We start from the raw sequence: 24,724 nt of genomic DNA, 5'->3' as shown, positions 1-24,724 counted from the left end.
TCTCACACACTCTCATACACACCACTCACACACACAGACACCGTCTCTAACACACACCCACTTTCACACACTCTCATGCACACACCCTCTCACACACACCCTTTCTCACTCACAAACACTATCTCACACACTTATACCCTCTCTCACACATACACTCTCTCTCACACACCCTCTCTCACACACACACCATCTCTCTCACACACACCCTCTATCTCTCACACCCTCTCACACACACAACCCTGACACACACACACACTCTCACACACTCTCTCACACACACACACCATATCTCACACACAACCCTGTCTCAAACACATACACCCTCTCTCACACCCCCTCTCTCTCTCACACACACAACCTCTATCTCTTACACTCTCACACACAGTCTATCTCTGTCACAAACCCTTCACACACACACCCATGCTCTTGCACACACTCCCTCTTGCACACACTCCCTCTTACACAAGTACACACCATCATACACACACACATACACACCATCACACACACACCATCTCACACACCAACCACTCACACAAATACACACTCTCACACACACCACTCACACACACAGACACCCTCTCTCACACACACTAACTCACTCTCACACAAACACACTCTCACAAAAACACACCCTCTCACACACACACCCTGTCACACACACCCACTCTTTCTCACACCTCATATACACATGCACACACCCTCTCACACACATACATCCTCTCATACACACACCCTCTCTCTCTCACATTCTCATATGCACAAGCACACACCCTCTCTCACACACTCCCTCTCACACACGCACCCTTCACACATATCCACCCTCACTCATGCACACCCCCTATCACACACACTGCTGTCACACACACACACCCTGACACACACACCCTCTCTCTCACACACACCCTCTCTCATACACACCCTTTCACCCACACACCCTCTCACACACACCCTCTCTCATACACACCCTTTCACCCACACACCCTCTCACACACACCCTCTCACACACACACAAACCCTCTCACACACACACTCCCTCTCACACACACACCCTCTAACACCCCCACCTCACACACCCACTCTAATACACACTCACTCACACACCCTCTCACAGACACCTCCTTTTCACGCACGCCCTTTCACACACTCTCACACACGTACCCTCTCACACACACTGCCCTCACACAAACACTCTCTCACACACACACTTTCACATACAACCCACTCTCTCTCACACCTCATATACACACACACACCCTCTATCACACACACACACCCACTCTCACACAAACATCCTCACTCACACACACACCATCTCACACACACAAACCCTCTCTGACACACACACCCTCTAACACCCCCACCTCACACACCCACTCTAGCACACACTCACTCACACACCCTCTCATACACACACCTTCTCACACACACTGACCTCACACACAACTTCTCACACACACCCCTCTCTCACACACACACCCTCTTACACACACACCTTCTCTCACACACAACCTCTCACACACACATCCTCTCACACACACACGCACCATCTCACACACACCCTATCTCACACACACTAACCCTCTCTCACACACCCACTCTCTCACACATCATATACACACACACCCGCTCTCTCACACTTCACACACATACACCCTCTCACACACACACCCTCTCTTTCTCACCTTCTCATACGCACACGCACACTCCCTCTCACGCACACACCCTCTCACATACACCCTTTCTCATTCACACACAATCTCACACACACTATCTCACACACATATACCCCCTCTCACACATACACCCTCTCTCACATACACACACCATCTCTCTCACATACACACACCCTCTATCTCTCACACCCTCTCACACATACACATCCTGACACACACACACTCTCACACACCCACTCTCACACACACCCTCTCTCATACACACCCTCTCTCACACAAACACTCTCACACACAAACCCTCTCACACACAATCCCTCTCACACACACTCTCTCTCTCAAACACACCTTCTCTCTCATACACACCCTCCATCTCTCACACCCTCTCACACACACACATCCTGACACACACATGCTCTCACACAACCTTTCACACACATAAACCCTCTCAACCCTCACACACACCATCTCACACACACATCCTCTCACACACACACCCTATCTCACATGCACTAACCCTCTCACACACACTCACTCTCACACACACCCTCTCTCACACACCCTCTCTCCCACACACCCACTCTCATACACACCCTCTCTCATACACACCCTCTCTCACACAAACACTCTCACACAAACACTCTCACACACAAACACTCTCACACACAATCCCTCTCTCACACACTCTCTCTCTCACACACACCTTCTCTCTGATACACACCCTCCATCTCTCACACCCTCACACACACACACACCCTGACACACACACACTCTCACACAACCGTTCACACACATACACCCTCTCAACCTTCACACACACCATCTCACACACACATCCTCTGACACACACATACCATCTCACACACACACACCATATCTCACACACACACCCTGTCTCAAACACATACACGCTCTCTCACACACACTAACCCTCTCTCTCACACACACACTCACACAAACACACCCTCTCACACACACCCACTCTTTCTCACACCTCATATACACATGCACACACCCTCTCACACACATACACCCTCTCACACACACACCCTCTCTCTCTCACCTTCTCATACGCACACGCACACTCCCTCTCACGCACACACCCTCTCACTTACACCTTTTCTCATTCACACACAATCTCACACACACTATCTCACACACATATACCCTCTCTCACACATACACCCTCTCTCACATACACACACCATCTCTCTCACACACACCCTCTATCTCTCACACCCTCTCACACATACACATCCTGACACACACACACACTCACACACCCACTCTCACACACACCCTCTCTCATACACACCCTCTCTCACACAAACACTCTCACACACAAACCCTCTCACACACAATTCCTCTCTCACACACACTCTCTCTCACACACACACCCTCCATCTCTCACACCCTCTCTCACACACACACACCCTGACACACACACATGCTCTCACACAACCATTCACACACATACACCCTCTCAACCCTCACACACACCATCTCACACACACATCCTCTCACACACACATACCATCTCACACACAAACACACCATATCTCACTCACACACCCTGTCTCAAACACATACACCCTCTCTCACACACACTAACCCTCTCTCTCACACACACACACTCACACAAACACACCCTCTCACACACACCCACTCTTTCTCACACCTCATATACACATGCACACACCCTCTCACACACATACATCCTCTCGTACACGCATCCTCTATCTCTCTCACGTTCTCATATGCACACGCACACACCCTCTCACACACAATCCCTCTCTCACACACACCTCTCTCATACACACCCTCCATCTCTCACACCCTCTCACACACACACACCCTGACACACACACATGCTCTCTCACAACCTTTCACACACATACACCCTCTCAACCCTCACACACACCATCTCACACAAACATCCTCACTCACACACACACCATCTCACACACACAAACCCTCTCTGACACACACACCCTCTAACACCCCCACCTCACACACCCACTCTAGCACACTCACTCACACACCCTCTCATACACACACCTTCTCACACACACTGACCTCACACACAACTTCTCACACACACCCCTCTCTCACACACACACCCTCTTACACACACACCTTCTCTCACACACAACCTCTCACACACACATCCTCTCACACACACACGCACCATCTCACACACACCCTATCTCACACACACTAACCCTCTCTCACACACCCACTCTCTCACACATCATATACACACACACCCGCTCTCTCACACAACTTCACACACATACACCCTCTCACACACACACCCTCTCTTTCTCACCTTCTCATACGCACACGCACACTCCCTCTCACGCACACACCCTCTCACATACACCCTTTCTCATTCACACACAATCTCACACACACTATCTCACACACATATACCCCCTCTCACACATACACCCTCTCTCACATACACACACCATCTCTCTCACATACACACACCCTCTATCTCTCACACCCTCTCACACATACACATCCTGACACACACACACTCTCACACACCCACTCTCACACACACCCTCTCTCATACACACCCTCTCTCACACAAACACTCTCACACACAAACCCTCTCACACACAATCCCTCTCACACACACTCTCTCTCACACACACCTTCTCTCTCATACACACCCTCCATCTCTCACACCCTCTCACACACACACACCCTGACACACACATGCTCTCACACAACCTTTCACACACATAAACCCTCTCAACCCTCACACACACCATCTCACACACACATCCTCTCACACACACACCCTATCTCACATGCACTAACCCTCTCACACACACTCACTCTCACACACACCCTCTCTCACACACCCTCTCTCCCACACACCCACTCTCATACACACCCTCTCTCATACACACCCTCTCTCACACAAACACTCTCACACAAACACTCTCACACACAAACACTCTCACACACAATCCCTCTCTCACACACTCTCTCTCTCACACACACCTCTCTGATACACACCCTCCATCTCTCACACCCTCTCACACACACACACCCTGATACACACACACTCTCACACAACCGTTCACACACATACACCCTCTCAACCTTCACACACACCATCTCACACACACATCCTCTGACACACACATACCATCTCACACACACACACACCATATCTCACACACACACCCTGTCTCAAACACATACACGCTCTCTCACACACACTAACCCTCTCTCTCTCACACACACTCACACAAACACACCCTCTCACACACACCCACTCTTTCTCACACCTCATATACACATGCACACACCCTCTCACACACATACACCCTCTCACACATACACCCTCTCTCTCTCACCTTCTCATACGCACACGCACACTCCCTCTCACGCACACACCCTCTCACTTACACCCTTTCTCATTCACACACAATCTCACACACACTATCTCACACACATATACCCTCTCTCACACATACACCCTCTCTCACATACACACACCATCTCTCTCACACACACCCTCTATCTCTCACACCCTCTCACACATACACATCCTGACACACACACACTCACACACCCACTCTCACACACACCCTCTCTCATACACACCCTCTCTCACACAAACACTCTCACACACAAACCCTCTCACACACAATTCCTCTCTCACACACACTCTCTCTCACACACACACCTTCTCTCTCATACACACCCTCCATCTCTCACACCCTCTCTCACACACACACACCCTGACACACACACATGCTCTCACACAACCGTTCACACACATACACCCTCTCAACCCTCACACACACCATCTCACACACACATCCTCTCACACACACATACCATCTCACACACACACACACCATATCTCACTCACACACCCTGTCTCAAACACATACACCCTCTCTCACACACACTAACCCTCTCTCTCACACACACACTCACACAAACACACCCTCTCACACACACCCACTCTTTCTCACACCTCATATACACATGCACACACCCTCTCACACACATACATCCTCTCGTACACGCATCCTCTATCTCTCTCACGTTCTCATATGCACACGCACACACCCTCTCACACACAATCCCTCTCTCACACATACCTCTCTCATACACACCCTCCATCTCTCACACCCTCTCACACACACACACCCTGACACACACACATGCTCTCTCACAACCTTTCACACACATACACCCTCTCAAGCCTCACACACACCATCTCACACAAACATCCTCACTCACACACACACCATCTCACACACACAAACCCTCTCTGACACACACACCCTCTAACACCCCCACCTCACACACCCACTCTAGCACACTCACTCACACACCCTCTCATACACACACCTTCTCACACACACTGACCTCACACACAACTTCTCACACACACCCCTCTCTCACACACACACCCTCTTACACACACACACCTTCTCTCACACACAACCTCTCACACACACATCCTCTCACACACACACACCCTATCTCACACACACTAACCCTCTCTCACACACCCACTCTCTCACACATCATATACACACACACCCGCTCTCTCACACACCTTCACACACATATACCCTCTCACACACACACCCTCTCTCTCTCACCTTCTCATACACACACGCACACTCCCTCTCACGCACACACCCTCTCACATACACCCTTTCTCATTCACACACAATCTCACACACACTATCTCACACACATATACCCTCTCTCACACATACACCCTCTCTCACATACACACACCATCTCTCTCACACACACCCTCTATCTCTCACACATACACATCCTGACACACACACACTCTCACACACCCACTCTCACACACACCCTCTCTCACACAAACACTCTCACACACAAACTCTCTCACACACAATCCCTCTCTCACACACACTCTCTCTCTCACACACACCTTCTCTCTCATACACACCCTCCATCTCTCACACCCTCTCACACACACACACACCCTGACACACACACATGCTCTCACACAACCTTTCACACACATAAACCCTCTCAACCCTCACACACACCATCTCACACACACATCCTCTCACACACACACCCTATCTCACACACACTAACCCTCTCTCACACACCCACTCTCTCACACATCATATACACACACACCCATTCTCTCACACACCCTTACACACATATACCATCTCTCACACATACACCCTCTCTCACACACTCACACCATCTCTCTCACACACACCCTCTATCTCTCACACCCTCTCACACACACACACCCTGACACACACACACACTCACACACCCTCTCACACACATACACCCTAACACACACACACACCATATCTCACACACACACCCTGTCTCAAACACATACACCCTCTCTCACACACACTAACCCTCTCTCACACACACACTCTCACACAAACACACCCTCTCACACACACCATCTCTCTCACATAGACCCGCTCTCTCACACAGACCCGCTCTCTCACACACCCTCATACACATATACCCTCTCTCACACATACACCCTCTCTTTAACATACACTCCCTCACACACACATACACCCTCTCACACTCACACCCTTACACACACCCTCCCACACACACTCTCTCTCACACACACACACCCACTCACACACACACACCCACTCACACACATCCTCTCTCAAACAGGCACCCCCTCTCACACACACATTCCCTCTCACACACACATTCCCTCACACACACACATTCCCTCTCACACACACATTCCCTCACACACCCCCTCAAACACACACCTTGTCACACACACCCTGTCGCACATACACACCCCCTCTCACACACCCCTCTGACACATCCCCTATAACACACACCCCCTGTCACACAAAAACGTACACCCTGTCACACACACCCCGTCTCTCACACACACACACCCCATCACACACCCTCTCTCACACACACACCATCCCACACACACCCTCTCACTCACACACTATCTCTCACACCATCTCACACACACACCCTCTCTCACCCACACACACCCACTCACATACACAATCTGTCACACATATACACCCTCTCTTACACACCTTCACTCACACACCCCTTTCACACACCCTCCCTCTCACACACACCTTCCATCTCACATACACTCTCCCTCTCTCACACACCCTCCCTCTCTCACACTCTCTCTCACACACACACCGACACACTCTCTCACACTCACACCCTCTCACACACACTTTATCTCACACACCCTCCCTCTCACACACACACACCCTCTCACACACTCACCCTCTCACACACACACACCCTTTCACACACACACCCCCTCTATCTCACACTTGTACACAAACCCTCTCTCACCCACCCTCTCTCTCTCTCTCTCTCACACACACACACACACATCCCCCTTCCCCCCCCCATTTTCTGTCGGAGTGGGACTGATGTGCTTGCTACCCTTCCCCACCTCCCCCCCCCCTCCACACACACACACAGTTGTATTCTGTAGAAATGTAGAGACCATCCACCTGAACAAAGGACCATTTCACCCAATCAAGGGCTTCAACCATCCTCCCGACTCAGTGCTTTGCATAAATCTGCATTCACAACATAGCGCCTTTTGTTATTGGCTGGAACTGATCTGCTCATTTACATCTCGGCATGGGCCACCCCCTCGTGAGCTGGACCCTTCTCCCACGTCCTCCGTCATTGTCCCTTGTTCTCGTACCCCGGCCTTTCTCTCCGTTGCGCTCCCTCTTTCTTCCAAACACACCCAGTTCTACCTTCCCGTCTTCCGCATGACACGCACCCTCCATGACCTCCTTGACCGCTTCTCCTTCCCCGCCAATTGACCCCTGTAGCCACAGGAGACGCCCCACTTGCATTCGCACCTTCCCCCCTCCCCCCGGTGGGCAGGGGATCCCTGGGCAGTCATTCAGAGTGAAACGATGCTCATTTAACTGCAGGAGGGAGAATGCCCAAGGCACCCGGGTCTCCGGCTACGGTCTACGACGGCGAGGCCGGGTGTCCGCTTTGCTGTGCGCCTTGGCTCCGCCTGCCACAGCAGCATGGGTCTCCCAGTGGCCTTCCCGTTCCCCCACCAACAGGTCTCGTGCACGGCCAGACTCGAGGAACAACACCCATCTGGGATCCCTCCAACTGGATGGGAGTAACGTCACCGGTTTCTGTTAGCCCCCTCCCCCCGTGTCTCTCTCCTATTTCCTCATCCCTCTGTCACCTGTTCCTCTGCATTTCACAGAGCCAATGCCCTCTCCCCCGATCAATCTTCACCTTCCCTTCTATCCCCAACCACTGGCAGCCAGCCTCTTGCTGTGTCAGCCTGCACTCCTTCTCCCTCCCTCTTCTTCACTCCTCTCACCACACACCCCCATGACATTTTAAATTCCTGCTTTTTACTCACACCTCGACAAAGGGCTCAGGTCCGAAACATCGATAATAAATCTTTACCCCTAATGGACGCTGAGAGAACAGCCGAGTTCCTCCGGCATTTTTGTGTTTTTACAATTTCATTGTTGGCAGAGTTTCTTATTTCACCCCTCTCTTGATTTCCCCTCTCTTTCATCTCCTCGTATCTCTTCGATTATCGACACTCCAACTCCAACTCCTTGCACCGGGAGTGTGTGACGGGACGATGCAGAGGGAGCTTCACTCTGTGTCTGACCCCAGGAGTGTGTGATGGGACGGTGTGGAGGGAGATTCAATCTATGTCTGACCCCAGGAGTGTGTGACGGGATGGTGCGGAGGGAGCTTCACTCTGTGTCTGACCCTGGGAGTGTGACAGGAGAGTGCGGAGGGAGCTTCACTCTGTGTCCGACCCTGGGAGTGTGTGACAGGATGGTGCAGAAGGAGCTTCATTCTGTGCCTGACCCTGGGAGTGTGTGATGGGACAGTGCAGAGGGAGCTTCACTCTGTGTCTGACCCCTCCTTATCTGATTATCCTGATGGTACCATCTAATTGAGCACAGGGTGAAAGACAGACCAAAATCATTAGCTGTTGGTGAACATCTGTTCGTGTTTGGAGCAGATAATTGAATTAAAAATGAGTGGAAGTTATATCATTTCTGTTGTGATATATAATTGATATTGTATTTCCAAATTAATTAATCCTTTCCGTCTGCTCATGAAAACGCAAAAGGAGGTCGTTTCTCACCCACAGAAGTTATCTGCCCAGAACAGTTGCCGAATACTGAAGATTGACTCAGCTGAACCTTAGTCTCTTGCCCACCCCCTCCCCTCCAACTCCTCATCTCACGCCTCCTCTCTATCATTCACCTCTCCCCATGTGCCCCACTTACACCCTCCTTCCCCCTCTCTACCTCACCCCTCTCTCTGCCTCCCTCTCACCCCTCCCCTCTCTCTATCTCTCCCCTTCCCCTCCTCTCTCCCTCTCCTCTCCCTCTCCTCCCCTCCCCCTTTCTTCCTCCCACCCACTCTCTACCCCTCCCCACAGCGCCACCTCGAGGATAGCGCCAATGCAGTCGGAAGACCAGAGAGGGCCGGTGGCATCGCCCTCTGTTGCCGGAGGACCGACGATGGTGGCGAGCACGGCAACTGCAGCCTGGAGGACCAACAGAGGCTGGGGACAGCGCCTTCAGCAGACGGGAGGACCAACAGGGCCTGGGGACAGCGCCTTCAGCAGACGGGAGGACCACCAGGAGCTGACTGTCGCACCATCTGAAGCCTGGAGGACCAGCAAGTGCAAGCGACAGCACCACCTTAAGCCCGGAGGATGCTTCTACAAGTGCAGTTGCATGTGTGAAGTCCATGGTGACTTCTATCAAGTCCAACAACAACCTCACACGCAATGTCTCCATAATCAACGAGCTGGTTGTTGACTAGGAAGGGAAAGCCAGACGTGTCTGATCCAGTGATCACTGGGGGATCAGAGGTGGAGGGGTGGAGCACATTTAAGTTCCTGGGTGTCGCTATCTCAGACCCAACGCACTAACGTCATCGTGAAGACAGCACGCCAATGCCTCGACTTCCTCAGGAGTTGGCGGAGGTTCGGCATGACACCAGAGACCCCGTCAAATTTTCAACCAGAGATACGGTAGAAAGTGAGCCCACCGGCTGCATAACAGCCTTGTACAGGGGTACACCAATACCCTCCCCCAGCATAAAGCACTCCAAAAAGGGAGTAGACACGGCCCCTGGACATCACAGGCAAAAAATCCTCCCCCGCCACTGAGGACATGCTGCTGTCGGAGAGCAGCGGTAATCAGTAAAGGATCCACATGCTCTGTTCTCGTTGCTGCCGTCAGGAAAGAGGTCTCGGAGGCCACAAGACTCACCCCTACCGGGTTCAGGAACAGCTGCTCCCCCCTCCACCATCATATAGACTCAATCAGGGACTCATTGATGGACTCTGACTTGTGCACTCCATTGATTTTTTTCTCTCTCTGTATTGCACAGTCAGTTTGTTTACATTTCTTTATTTGTTATTTACATTTAAGGAAAGTCTGGATAATTACATGGAGGGGAGAGGATTGGAGGGGTATGGACCAGGTACTGGTCAATGGGACTAGGAGGGTGGGGATTTGTTCCGGCATGGACTAGTAGGGCCAAACTGGCCTGTTCTGTGCTGTATATGGTTATATGGTTATATGTTTACGTGGGTACAGTACTTTTTGCACTGCCAATAAGTGGTAATTCTGCCTAGCCCGCCGGAAGAAGAGTCTCAGGGCTGTAAGCGATGTCGTGTGTGCCCTCTGACAATAAATCTGAAATCTGCCACAACCTTGCCAGCCTTTGATCTGTTCTCCATCTCCGTCTCTGGATCCCACAAGGATACACAGGCCACAAACATACCCCTTTGCTCTTCCGCGCACCTAGAGGTCTGGTTAAAAATGACTCAAATTTTTTAATTTTAAACAGCCTGTTCAAGGATCCGATGGTGTGTGTTTTTTTTAAATGTGGAAGTTTGTGCCCAAGGTGGTGGTGCCTGTACCAGACAACGAGGGGAGGGGGTAGGGTGTCCTTTTCCAAATTCCCAAAAAGGAGGACGTGCAAGGTCAGTGTCAGAAAACTCTCGGCAGGGTGGTAGGGAGGGGAGGGGTAGTGGGATCCTTACCTGCCATGAAACTCTGTTTGCTGCCGTCACACTTTCCGCCCCCCCCCCCCTCCTACGCTAATGGCCCTGGCACTCCCGTCCACTGCATGTATGCCAGCTGGCACTTGCGCGTGTGCGCAAGATGAAACCTGCCGTGCCCGGCTTAAGGTCCACGGGACTTCACATTTAACAAAGCAAGTGCGCCTTTTCTGCCCCCAAATGGAGGACAAATTATCGTCCAGCTTGAAGTGGCGGTGGACGGATTGCTCAAAAGCCGGACTGTCTGGCCTAAAACCAGACCGTCTGGCCACCATAGACTCGGGAGGGGGAGCAGCAGCAGACCAGCGCAGGGGACCAGAAATGGGGTAGGACAGGGCCCCCCCCCCACCCTGGTAGAGAAGCAAATGGGGTGGAGACCATGGCGGCAGACCTGCGAGGGGCTGAGGGACCCACGTGGGCTGCTGGGAGACCGGCTCTCAGGGAACCAGGGATCAGAGAGGGCGCTGAGGGCAAGGAGGGGGCTCCAAGGCGCTGAAGGGCTTCCTGATTGTGCTGGGGGTTTGGATCCGGAGCCCGGGCGGCCGACAGATTGGACAGGAGTCCGCATGGCTGCAGAGGCCGCAGGAGGCGAATCGACGGACTCTGAAGGGGCTTCTCTTTCTCCTACAATTCGGGGCGCTGGGCCTGATGGCGGGAAGACGTTAATGTTTATAACGTAGATCACATTTTTAAAGTATTATTATGTGAGAACAAAAGGAATTTTGGAACCTTGAACCTTGATCTTTTAAGATCTTATTTCATAGGTACATGGAAGTGAGAAATATGAAGGGTTACATAGTTGGGAAATTCTTGGAAGTTAAACAAGGATATTTAGAAATTATGTACTAATGATAAAGATGGTTTAGAGAAGGTTCACAAGGACGATTCCAGGAATGAAAGTGTTATTGTATGAGGAACATCTGACAGCTCTTGGCCTGAACTTGTTGGAATTTAGGAGAACGAGGGGGATCTCATTAAAACATTTTGAACGTTGAAAGGCGTGGACAGAAAGGTTGTTTCCCCACAGTGGGAGAGTCCAGGACAAGAAGGAACAACTTCAGGATCAAAGGGCATCTGCTTAGAACAGAGACGCGGAGGAATTTCTTCAGCCGGTGGGGGGGCGGGGGGGGGGGGTGAATCTGGGGGATTTGTTGCCACCAGCAGTTGTAGAGGCCAGGTCATTGGGTGGGTTTAAGGCAGAGATCGCCAGGTTCTTGATTAGCCAGGGCATCGAAGGTTATGGGGAGAAGGCCGGGCAGGGGGAGAAGGCCGGGCAGTGGGAGAACGATGGGCTGAATGTTCTATGCCTTGAGAAATGTCCAGGGTTTGCCTCTGAAGAATTTTGACAGTCCTGTAACAGAAACCTGTCAGGTTGAATCAGAGCACACATTAAGATGCCTGCGCTTCTGTGATTGTCTGACCTTGGGAAGGCTGCTTTATGTCTGGAGGAGAGAGAGAACAGTGCTGAATGGGTCAGAGGGACTCAGGTTACCCAAGGATAGGGACTTGTTCCGCACTCCACACAGCCTGCCTTCCGTCTCCGGTTGTGGAATATGGCCTACCGCATACATGCAGCAGCCTGGCTGACAGCACCTTCACCAACTCTCCAAAACGTCAGCCCAGACAACAACTGTCACTCTGGTCCCCCACTCCTCCCCATGGGTTCTTGCTGGAGGCAAGACGACCTGTCAGGTCCACATTTTATGGGGTGGAGGGGATTTTTCTCAGCTTCCTCTGATTGTGTGTGTGTGTGTGTGTGTGTGTGTGTGTGTGTGTGTGTGTGTGTGTGTGTGTGTGTGTGTGTGTGTGTGTGTGTGTGTTTGATTCTGCATTGTGTGTGTGCCCTTTCAATCCCTATAAGTGTGAGGTGATACATTCTGGAAGGACAAACCAGAAGACTGAGTACATGGTTAATGGTCAGTTACTTAAGGTCACCAAACCTTAAGTAAGTAGTTAAGAAGGCCTACAGGACACTGGGCTTCATTAGTTGGGGGATTGAGTTCAGGATTTGAGAGGTCATGTTGCAACTCTACCAATCTTTGGCAAAACAACACCTGGAGTATTGTGTTCAGTTCTGGTCACCTCATTATAAGAAGGATGTGGAAGCTGTGGAGAGGAGGCAGAGATTATAGGAAGGATGTGGAAGCTGTGGAGAGGAGGCAGAGGAGATTGCTGCTGGCCGCCCATTCCTCGCACCCACCACTCCCTGCATTAAAAAAAAGTACCTCCAACATCTCCTCTGCACCCGCTCCCCAAATCCCGTGTCCTCTTGTGGTCACCATTTTAGCCCGGGGTGTGGGGGGGGGGGAAGCCTCTGACAATCTCACGCAATCAATGCCTCTCAGCATCTTAAACACCTCTGTCAGGTCACCTCTCATCCTCCCTCGCCCCCAGGAGAAAAGGCCGAGTTCCCTCCACCTGTTTTCATTAAGGCCTGCTCCTTGGTCCAGGCAGCACCCTTGTACATCTCCTCTGCCCCCTTTCTAAGCCTTCCACATTCTTCCAGTCATGAGGTGAGCAGAACCGCGCACAGTTCTCCCAGTGGGGTTTGGACTGGGGTCCGATAGAGCTGCATCATTACCTCCCAGCTCCTAAACTCAATCTCACGATTAATGAAGACCCTTACACCATATGCCTTTTAAATCACAGAGTCAATCTTTGCAGTTGCTTTGAGTGTCCTATGGACCCGAACCTGGACCCCAAGACCCCTCTGACCCTTCACACGGCCAACAGTCTTACCATTAATGCTATATTCTGCCATCATATTTGACCAACCAAATTGAACCACTTCCCCCTTATCTGGGTCGAACTTCATCTGCCTCTTCTTGGCCCAGGTTTGCATCCCATCAATAACCTGCTGACAGAACACCCTCCACACCATCCATAGCACCCCAAACCTTCGCGTCATCCGCAAACTTACTAACCCATCCCTCCACTTTCTTATAAAAATCAGAACAGGTCCCTGAGGACCACCACAGGCCAACAAACTCCTTGCAGAATGTGACCCATCAACAACCGCTCTTAGCCTTCTGTGGGCAAGTCAGTTCCAGATCCACAAAGCAATGTCCCCTTGGACCCCCCCCCCCCCCACCACCACCGCCTCCTGACTGTCTCAATAGGCCTCAGTAAAATCATCTCCACAACATCTCCTGCTCTCCCTTCATCAACGTGTTCGATCGGGAGGAGTCACATGATGGAGTAGTGGCCGGTCGGGGAACTCCAGCCCTCTCCGGAAAAGTTTTAAAAAAACACAGAAAACACAAAGGCACAAACACAAAAATTAAAATAAAGTGAAAGTAAAGATGGGAAGAAAATGGCAGCGAAGAAAGAAAAGTCTAAAGCAACGGGAAGAAGAGAAGAAGAAAAGACATCGGAAGAAGAAGGTGAAGGCCTTACCTGTCCGAGGTGGCCCGCTGTGGAGAGAGATGCCCTCTCCCTCAGGTCAGTCGAAATCCCGAGCTCAGGACTACAAAAATGGCTCGCGGAGCCAAGCAAAAGTGCGCAACCTCGCATGCGCAAGACAAAAAAAAAAACACTGACAGGAGGGGGGACCAGCTGACGAGTTGATGTCCACAGCTGAGAATGACAGCCACAGCACAGCAGCAAGAAGAGAACATAGAAAACAATGAGAACAAGAAAGAAGAGAGTAAAAAGAAATCAAGGAAACAACAGATGACCAATCCAGAGGAAGAAGAAGAAGAAGAACACAGAGAAATGGAAGAAGAAGGGAAAGGCAAGACAATGGATATATATTTTTTTAAAGAATATATGGAATCAGTAAAAGAATGGCAATCACAAGAATTTAGTGAAATAAAAAGAAGAATTAAAAGTACAGAAGAAAAAATGAATAGATTAGAGATGGTCATGTCAGATATAGGAAAAAGAGTGGACAAGGTGGAAGAACGAGAAACAGCTGTAGAAATGGAAGTAGAGGACTTAAAAGAGAAATTAGAAGAATCTAATAAAAAAGTTAGAGTCACAAGAGCTGTTAGCTCAGAAGATAGATATAATGGAAAATTATAATAGAAGAAATAATATAAAGATAGTGGGCCTTAAGGAAGATGAAGAAGGCAAGAATATGAGAGAATTTATAAAAGATTGGATCCCCAGGGTCCTAGGAAGACCAGAATTACAGGAAGAAATTGAAATAGAAAGGGCACATAGAACATTAGCCCCTAAACCACAGCCACAACAAAAACCAAGATCCATTTTAGTAAAATTCCTAAAATATACAACGAGAGAAAATATATTGGAGAAAGCAATGAAGAAAATAAGAGAAGACAAAAAGCCACTGGAATACAAAGGTCAAAAAAAATTTTTCTATCCAGACATAAGTTTTGAACTCCTGAAGAAGAGAAAGGAGTTTAATACAGCAAAAGCGATCCTATGGAAAAAAGGATATAAATTTATGCTAAAGTACCCAGCGGTACTTAAAATAGTTATTCCAGGGCAGCAAAACAGACTATTCTCGGATCTGGAGGAGCAAGAAAATTTGCAGAACAACTACAAGACAGACAGAGAGATGAAGACATGTATCGAGAGCAAAAATGACCACGAACTATATGTATGTGTGTATATGGGTATATATATATTTTTATATATATACCCAAGGGAACATACTAATAGGAGGGGATTTCAATCTTAATTTGGATTCAAACATGGATAAAACTGGGAAAAAAATTAACAGAAAGAACAAAGTAACCAAATTTATAATTAAATTGATGCAAGAAATGCAACTTTTGGATATATGGAGGAAACAACACCCAAAGGAAAAGGAATATACATATTATTCGGGTAGACATAAAACATACTCAAGAATAGACCTATTCCTGTTATCAGCTCGCATGCAAGACAGAGTTAGAAAAACAGAATATAAAGCTAGAATAGTATCGGACCATTCACCCCTGATATTGACAATAGAGTTAGAGGACATCCCTCCAAGAATGTATAGATGGAGATTAAACTCCATGCTACTTAAAAGGCAGGATTTTAGAGAATTCATTGAAAGACAAATTAAAATGTACTTTGAAATAAATACGGAATCAGTGAAAGATAAGTTTATACTATGGGACGCAATGAAAGCATTCATCAGAGGGCAAATAATAAGTTATGTAACCAAGATGAAGAAGGACTACAATCAGGAAACAGAGCAGTTGGAAAGGGAAATAGTAAATATAGAAAAAGAATTAGCAATGAAGGAAGACACAACTAAAAGAAGAGAATTGGCAGATAAAAAAATAAAATATGAAACACTACAAACATATAAGGTGGAGAAGAACATAATGAAGACAAAACAGAAATACTATGAACTAGGAGAAAAAACACACAAAATTCTAGCATGGGAGCTTAAGACAGAACAAACTAAGAGAATGGTATTGGCATCAAGGAAAAAAGACAAACAAATCACATATAATCCAACAGAGATTAATGAAAACTTCAGAGAATTTTACAAACAATTATAACAAACTGAAAACGAAGGGAAAGAAGACAAAATAGATGAATTTTTAACTAAAATTGAACTACCAAAATTACAAATAGAGGAACAAAATAAAATAACAGAACCATTTGAAATAGTAGAAATACAAGAGATAATAAAAAAATTAACAAATAATAAAACACCAGGAGAGGATGGATTCCCAATAGAATTCTATAAAACATTTAAAGATTTATTAATTCCTCCCCTCCTGGAAGTAATCAACCAGATTGATAAAACACAAAGCTTACCAGATTCATGCAAAACAGCAATAATTACAGTGATACCAAAGACAGGGAAAGATCCACTCGCACCAGCGTCATATAGACCAATATCTTTACTTAACACAGATTATAAGATAATAGCTAAACTATTAGCAAACAGATTAGCCGACTATGTACCAAAAATAGTAAATCTAGACCAAACTAGATTTATTAAAAAAAGACGAACAACAGACAATATTTGTAAATTTATTAACTTAATTCATGCAGTAGAAGGAAATAAAGCTCCAAAAGTAGCGGTGGCTTTAGACGCAGAGAAGGCTTTTGACAGAGTAGAATGGAATTATTTATTTAAAGTACTACAAAAATTCAGTTTACCAGAGAAATATATTAATTGGATTAAAGCATTATTTAAGGGGCCATTGGCGAAAGTGACAGTAAATGGATATATATCAAAACAATTTAAATTAAGCAGATCAACAAAGCAGGGATGCCCACTATCACCCTTATTGTTCGCGTTAGCCATAGAACCACTAGCAGAACTGATAAGTACAGAAAATAAAATAAAAGGGATAAAAATAAAAGACAAGGAATATAAAATCAGTTTATTTGCAGATGACGTTATAGTATACTTAACAGAACCAGAAATATCAATAAAAGAATTACATAAGAAATTGAAGGAATATGGAGAAGTGTCGGGATACAAGATTAATGCAAATAAAAGTGAAGCAATGCCAATGAATAATGCGGATTTCTCAAAATTTAAGAAAGAATCACCATTCAGATGGCAAATGCAAGCAATACGATACCGAGGTATACAAATAAATAAAAATCTCGGTCATCTATATAAACTCAATTATTATCCACTAATGAAAAAATTACAGGACGACTTAGAGCATTGGAAAGACTTACCACTAACACTAATAGGAAGGATAAACTGTATTAAAATGAACATTTTCCCAAGGATACAATACCTATTTCGGGCATTGCCAATACACTTGATGGAGAAATTCTTCAAGGAGTTAAAGAAAATAATAAGGAAATTTTTATGGAAAGGGGGGAAACCGAGGATAGCACTAGATAAATTAACAGAATGGTATAAACAAGGAGGCTTACAACTGCCAAACTTTAAAAATTATTATAGAGCTACACAATTAAGATACCTATCAGATTTTTATCAAACAAGGGAAAAGCCAGATTGGAGTAGATTAGAACTAGATAAAATAGGGGAGAAGATACCCGAACATATATTATATTAATGGGATGAAAAATTGGTACAACGTAGGAATTCTCCACTATTACATCATCTGCTCAATATTTGGAAGAAGATTCATGTAGAAAGGAATAAAACAAATTACCAACTACCAAAACTAATACTGACGCAAAATCAGCTAATCCCTTTTACAATAGATAACCTTTCCTTTAGAGAATGGGAGAAAAGAGGGAGCAAAAGAATAGAAAATTGCTTTTTGGGAAATAAATTATTATCCTTTGAACAAATGAGGGATAAATATAATATAACTCACGATACAGTGTTGGCATACTACCAACTGAAAGCCTACTTGAAGGACAAATTGGGAAGCAGTCTGAGGTTACCAGAGGGAAATAATTTTGAATATGTGATTACAGACACAATGATAATCAAAAAATTTATAACAAACATGTACATTAAACTACAAGAAAAGGAGAACGAGGAAACAAATAGTAAAACTAAACAAAAATGGGAACAAGATCTAAACATAAAGATAAAGAATGAAACATGGGAGAAGTTATGCTCAGGAACTATGAGAAATACAATAAATACGAGGTTACGTATGATACAATATAACTGGATACACAGGCTATATATTACACCTCAAAAGTTAAATAAATGGGACCCAACAGTATCTGACAGATATTTTCGCTGTAAAAAGGAAATGGGAACAACAATTCATGCAATCTGGACATGTGAGAAAGTGAAAAAATTTTGGGAAGATCTAAACCAGATATTAAATAAAATCACAAAAAGCAATATCTCAAAAAACCCAGAGATCTGCCTCCTAAGTTACATAAAAAACAAAGAATTTGGACTTGATTTGGATGGTGCACAAAAAAGATTTGTTAGGATAGCCCTAGCTGTAGCAAAAAAATGTATTATGTCAGCCTGGAAATTAGAAGATAACTTGAGAATACAACAATGGTATATAGAAATGAATAAATGTATTCCATTAGAAAAAATAACATATAATTTAAGAAATGATATTACAATATTTGAACAAATATGGGAGCCATACAGGAAGCACAATAGTGAAAACCTACCAGGGACATCTACCACCTAAAATGACAGAAGGAGAAGGGAATGAAAAGAATTGACGCAGTGGAAATTCTTGTTTATTTTTATTGAGTGACAACATTGTTTGACGGGTTTAATGTATCTTAGATTCTGAACTTTAAATGAATGGGAGGGGAGGTAGGGAGGGTGGGATGGGAAGAGGGAGGGGGGGAGAAAACGACACTGTATATATTTGAAAAGGAAAATGTATGTATCTTGATCAATGTGGCTTATAGTGTGAAAAATAAAAAATAAAATTAAAAAAAAAACGTGTTCGATCAGGCTTGTCGGGCACGACCTGCCCTTAACGAAGCCATGCTGACTATTCCTGAACAGATTAAACCTCTTAGGAGCTTATCCATCAACTGGCCAACAACTGAAGTAAGAATCACTGGTCTATCATTCCCTGGACCACCTCTACTCCCTTTCTTGAATCAAGGAACAATGTCTGCAAGCCCCCACTCCCCCCACCCCGGTACCTCTCCCGTCCCCACTGATGATTCAAAGATCATCGCCATAGGTTCAGCGATCTCCTTCCTCGCCTCCCACAGTAGCATCTCATCCCGTCCCAGCAACTTACCCAACTTAGATGCTTTCCAAAGGCTCTAGCGCATTCTCTCCCTTAACATCTGCCTGTTCGAGCTTTTCAGTCCGCTGCGAGTCATTGCTACAAACAGTGAGATCCTTTCCCACTGTCAATTCTGAAGTATTCGTTAAGAACCTCCTGTGATTTCTTCTGGTTCCACACACACACTTTCCCTCTGCCACACTTGAGAGGTCCTAATCTTATCCTCTAGCTGTTCGCGTACTTGAAGAATGCCTCGGGGTTTTCCTTCATCCTGCTCACCAAGACCTTCTCATGGCCCCTTCTGGCTCTCCTGTTAGACTTATAATCCTCTAAATCTCTAACATTACTAGAATTTTTACAGCTTTTGTACACTGCAGTACCCAACCATAGCTTCCCTGTCTCATTAGAACGTACCTATGAAGAACTTCACACAAATATCCCTAGAACCTCCATATTTTTTTTTCTGAGAACATCTGTTCCCAATTTGAGGTTCTGGTTTCCTACCCTGATAGCCTCATAATTCCCCTTACTATAATTAAATGTTGTTCTAACGTGTCCGTTCCTACCTCTCGCCAATGCTATTGCCAAGGAGATAGAATAGCATTCACTGTCTCCAAAATGCTCTCCCACTGACACCTTGCCGGATTCATTTCCCAAGGCCATATCCAGTGCAGTCTCTCCTCGTGTTGGACTTACCAACATATTGTGGGAATAAACCTTCCCGAACACACTGCTCCTCGATATTCCTGTTCGTATTGGGAGGTCTCCTCCAGTATTGACCCCTTCCTGTTCCTAACACCCCACCCATGGAGACTCCATAGACCTGCAGTCATGACACTATCACTGATCAGCAGTGCCATGGCCCCCACCTCTTTTACCTCCCTCCCTGCTCATCCAAACCCAGGGACCTGAAATCCTGTCCCTGATCCATCCAAGTCTCCATCATGGCCACCATGTCACAGCTCCAAGTACTGATCCCCTCTCTAAACTCATCTGCCTTGTTTACAATACTCGTTGCATCAAAATAGACCATCTTAAACCGTCCGCCTGAGCTTGTCCCTTCTCTCTCTCTCACCTCCCCTCACATACACTGTCTCCATGGGTGGGCCAAACCCCAGTCTCCTCAGTTCAGTTCCCACCCCACCAATCCCCAACAATTCTAGTTTAAACCCTCCCTGCCCTTCCTCACCACCCCCCCCCCCCCCCCCACCACCGCATAGTCTTTTTTTCAGGAACTCTTCCCTTTTCCTGCCTGTGACATTGGCATCAATATGAGCCACGGCCTCGGGCTGTTCTCCCTCTCAACTCAGGAAATCTTAGACGTGATCTGAAACATCCCGGGCCCCTGGCACCTGGGAGCCAACCACCATCCGAGCTTCTTTCCAGCGTCCACAGAATCGCTCATCCGATTCCCCAACTATAGAGTTTCCTCTCTCTACAGCTCCAACCCACTGGGTGAGCCGTGGGCCATCCTGAATAATCAATGAACCAAAGACACTTTTTTTACTTCTCTATTTAAAAAAATTGTCGTAAGGTGGTTTATATGAATGTTTACACTATGATTCTGCCTCAAAACATCAAATTCCTGACTTGTTCATGACAATAAATTCTGATTTTTGTCTCTGGATCTCCTCCCCCCCCCCCTTCCTCTCTGGTCCCCTACACCCCTCCCTGTCTCTGTAACCCACTTCTGGTCCCCTACACCCCTCCCTGTCTCTGTAACCCCCTCGGGTCCCCTACACCCTTCTCTATCTCTGTAACCCACTTCTGGTCCCCTACACCCCTCCCTGTCTCTGTAACCCTCCTACGGTCCCCTACACCCTTCCCTGTCTCAGCAACCCCCTCTCTGGTCCCCTCCACTCTTCTCTGTCTCTGCAACCCCCTCTCTGGTCCTCTCCACTCTTCCCTGTCTCTGTAACCCCCTCCGGTCCCCTACACCCTTCCCTGTCTCTGCAACCCCCTCTCTGGTCCCCTACACCCTTCCCTGTCTCTGCAACTCCCTGTTTCTGCAACCCCCTCTCTGGTCCCCTCCACTCCTCCCTGTCTCTGTAACCCCCTCTCTGGTCCCCCATACCCCACACAATCCCCAATTCTATATGGTTACAATTTTCCTGGAGACTCACACACACTCACTCACACATGCACTCACACTCTCTCACTTACTCATACACACTCATTCACACACTCTCACTCACACACACACATTCACTCACACACACGCACACACTCACTCACACACACAACCCACACACACACCCCCTCACATACCCCTCTCACACAAGCACACAAGCTGAAGTTCAAAACACTACAGTGCCAGAGTTCTCTCTTAGTTAAATGTGCTGCTGACCAATTAAATCTCTGACAGACACATCCTGACACAGACTCTCAAAACACACCCTAACCTCACGTACACAGACACCCTTCCATGCACATTCATACAGATGCTGAAACACAGTCCTCTTATGCACACACACGTACTTCTACACATCATGCAACTGCAACACAGATGCATACTCTCACACATTGCACACATACACCTATCCTTTTCTCACGTAGATTTATAAACATGCCTCTTCTACACCTTTTCACATACAGAGGTTCACATTCACTCCTCCACTCTTTCGCACACAATCACTCTCTCATTCTCCTTCACATTCTTTTTCTTCCTCCCTTTCTCCCTTCTCCACTCTCTCCCCCTCTCGCCCCTTCTCTCCGCCTCTCTCTCTCCCCACTCCTCCCCTCCCCCTCTTTCCCTCCTTTCTCTCCCCCTCACTCCCCTCCTCTCCCCTTCCCTCCTCTCTCTCTCTCTCTCTCTCTTTCTCTCTCTCACAAACATACACACACGTGCCAGTCCTAGGACATCTCATCAGGAGATCCCCAGATCAGTGTCCCCATCGCAGGGCAAAACAACCCATTCATATTGATGGGACGTCCACACCAAGGCAGCTCCCGTCTCCAACAGGAGATGCTCTGACCACCTCCCATTCACCCCCCCCCAACGACCTCCACCCCACACCGTTCACTTCCTAGTGCTCAGCCCCACCAGCCCCCAGAAGATGGAGGGGTTCAGACGGGGCTGGGTACCCTGAGGGGACTGACTCCCTGGATATTCCACGGGAATCTCTCCCATCAGAAAGGCTTCAGTCAGAGGGGTTTCCATGGAGACCATTTTACAAAGAAAGACATTAAAATATATAGTGTGTAAGTGTGTGTGAGAGAGAATGGGATAATGATGTACACACATTGACACACTCACATTTACACAAACATACTCTCACACACATATTTACACACACTTGCACACATATTTCCACACAAATGCTCTATTGCACACACATTTATACACACATTCTCTCTTTCACACATATTTACACTCTCACATATTTACACACATACTTACACACACTCTCTCACACACATATAACACACATTCTCACATATTAACACAGACACATACATTCTTGCACACATTTACACACATGTGAGCACACACTTACGTGCACATACACATTACACATGATAACTGCACACATTACACCCTTTCTTTTTCTTCTTTGGCTTGGCTTCGCGGATGAAGATTTATGGAGGGTAAAGTCCACATCAGCTGCAGGCTCGTTTGTGGCTGACAAGTCCGATGCGGGATAGGCAGACACGGTTGCAGCGGTTGCAAGGGAAAATTGGTTGGTTGGGTTTGGGTGTTGGGTTTTTCCTCCTTTGTCTTTTCACAGTGAGGTGGGCTCTGCGGTCTTCTTCAAAGGAGGTTGCTGCCTGCCGAACTGTGAGGCGCCAAGATGCACGGTTTGAGGCGATATCAGCCCACTGGCGGTGGTCAATGTGGCAGGCACCAAGAGCTTTCTTTAGGCAGTCCTTGTACCTCTTCTTTGGTGCACCTCTGTCTCGGTGGCCAGTGGAGAGCTCGCCATATAACACGATCTTGGGAAGGTGATGGTCCTCCATTCTAGAGACGTGACCTACTCAGCGCAGTTTGATCTTCAGCAGCGTGGATTCGATGCTGTCGGCCTCTGCCATCTCAAGTACTTCGATGTTGGAGATGAAGTCGCTCCAATGAATGTTGAGCATGGAGCGGAGACAACGCTGGTGGAAGCATTCTAGGAGTCGTAGGTGATGCTGGTAAAGGACCCATACACTCTTCTTTGGCTTGGCTTCGCAGACGAAGATTTATGGAGGGGGTAAAAAGTCCTATACACACACAAATTACACACTCATTATGTACAGACATTACATACAAACACACATTATATACACATCACATACATACATTACACATACACACATTATACATACGCATTTCTTTGGCTTGGCTTCGCGGACGAAGATTTATGGAGGGGGTAAAAATTATATACACATAC

Source organism: Narcine bancroftii, chromosome 5 (genome assembly GCF_036971445.1).
Source record: "Narcine bancroftii isolate sNarBan1 chromosome 5, sNarBan1.hap1, whole genome shotgun sequence".
NCBI lineage: Eukaryota > Metazoa > Chordata > Chondrichthyes > Torpediniformes > Narcinidae > Narcine > Narcine bancroftii.
The sequence above is the reverse complement of the archived record's forward strand: the minus strand, read 5'-3'. Positions refer to the sequence as shown.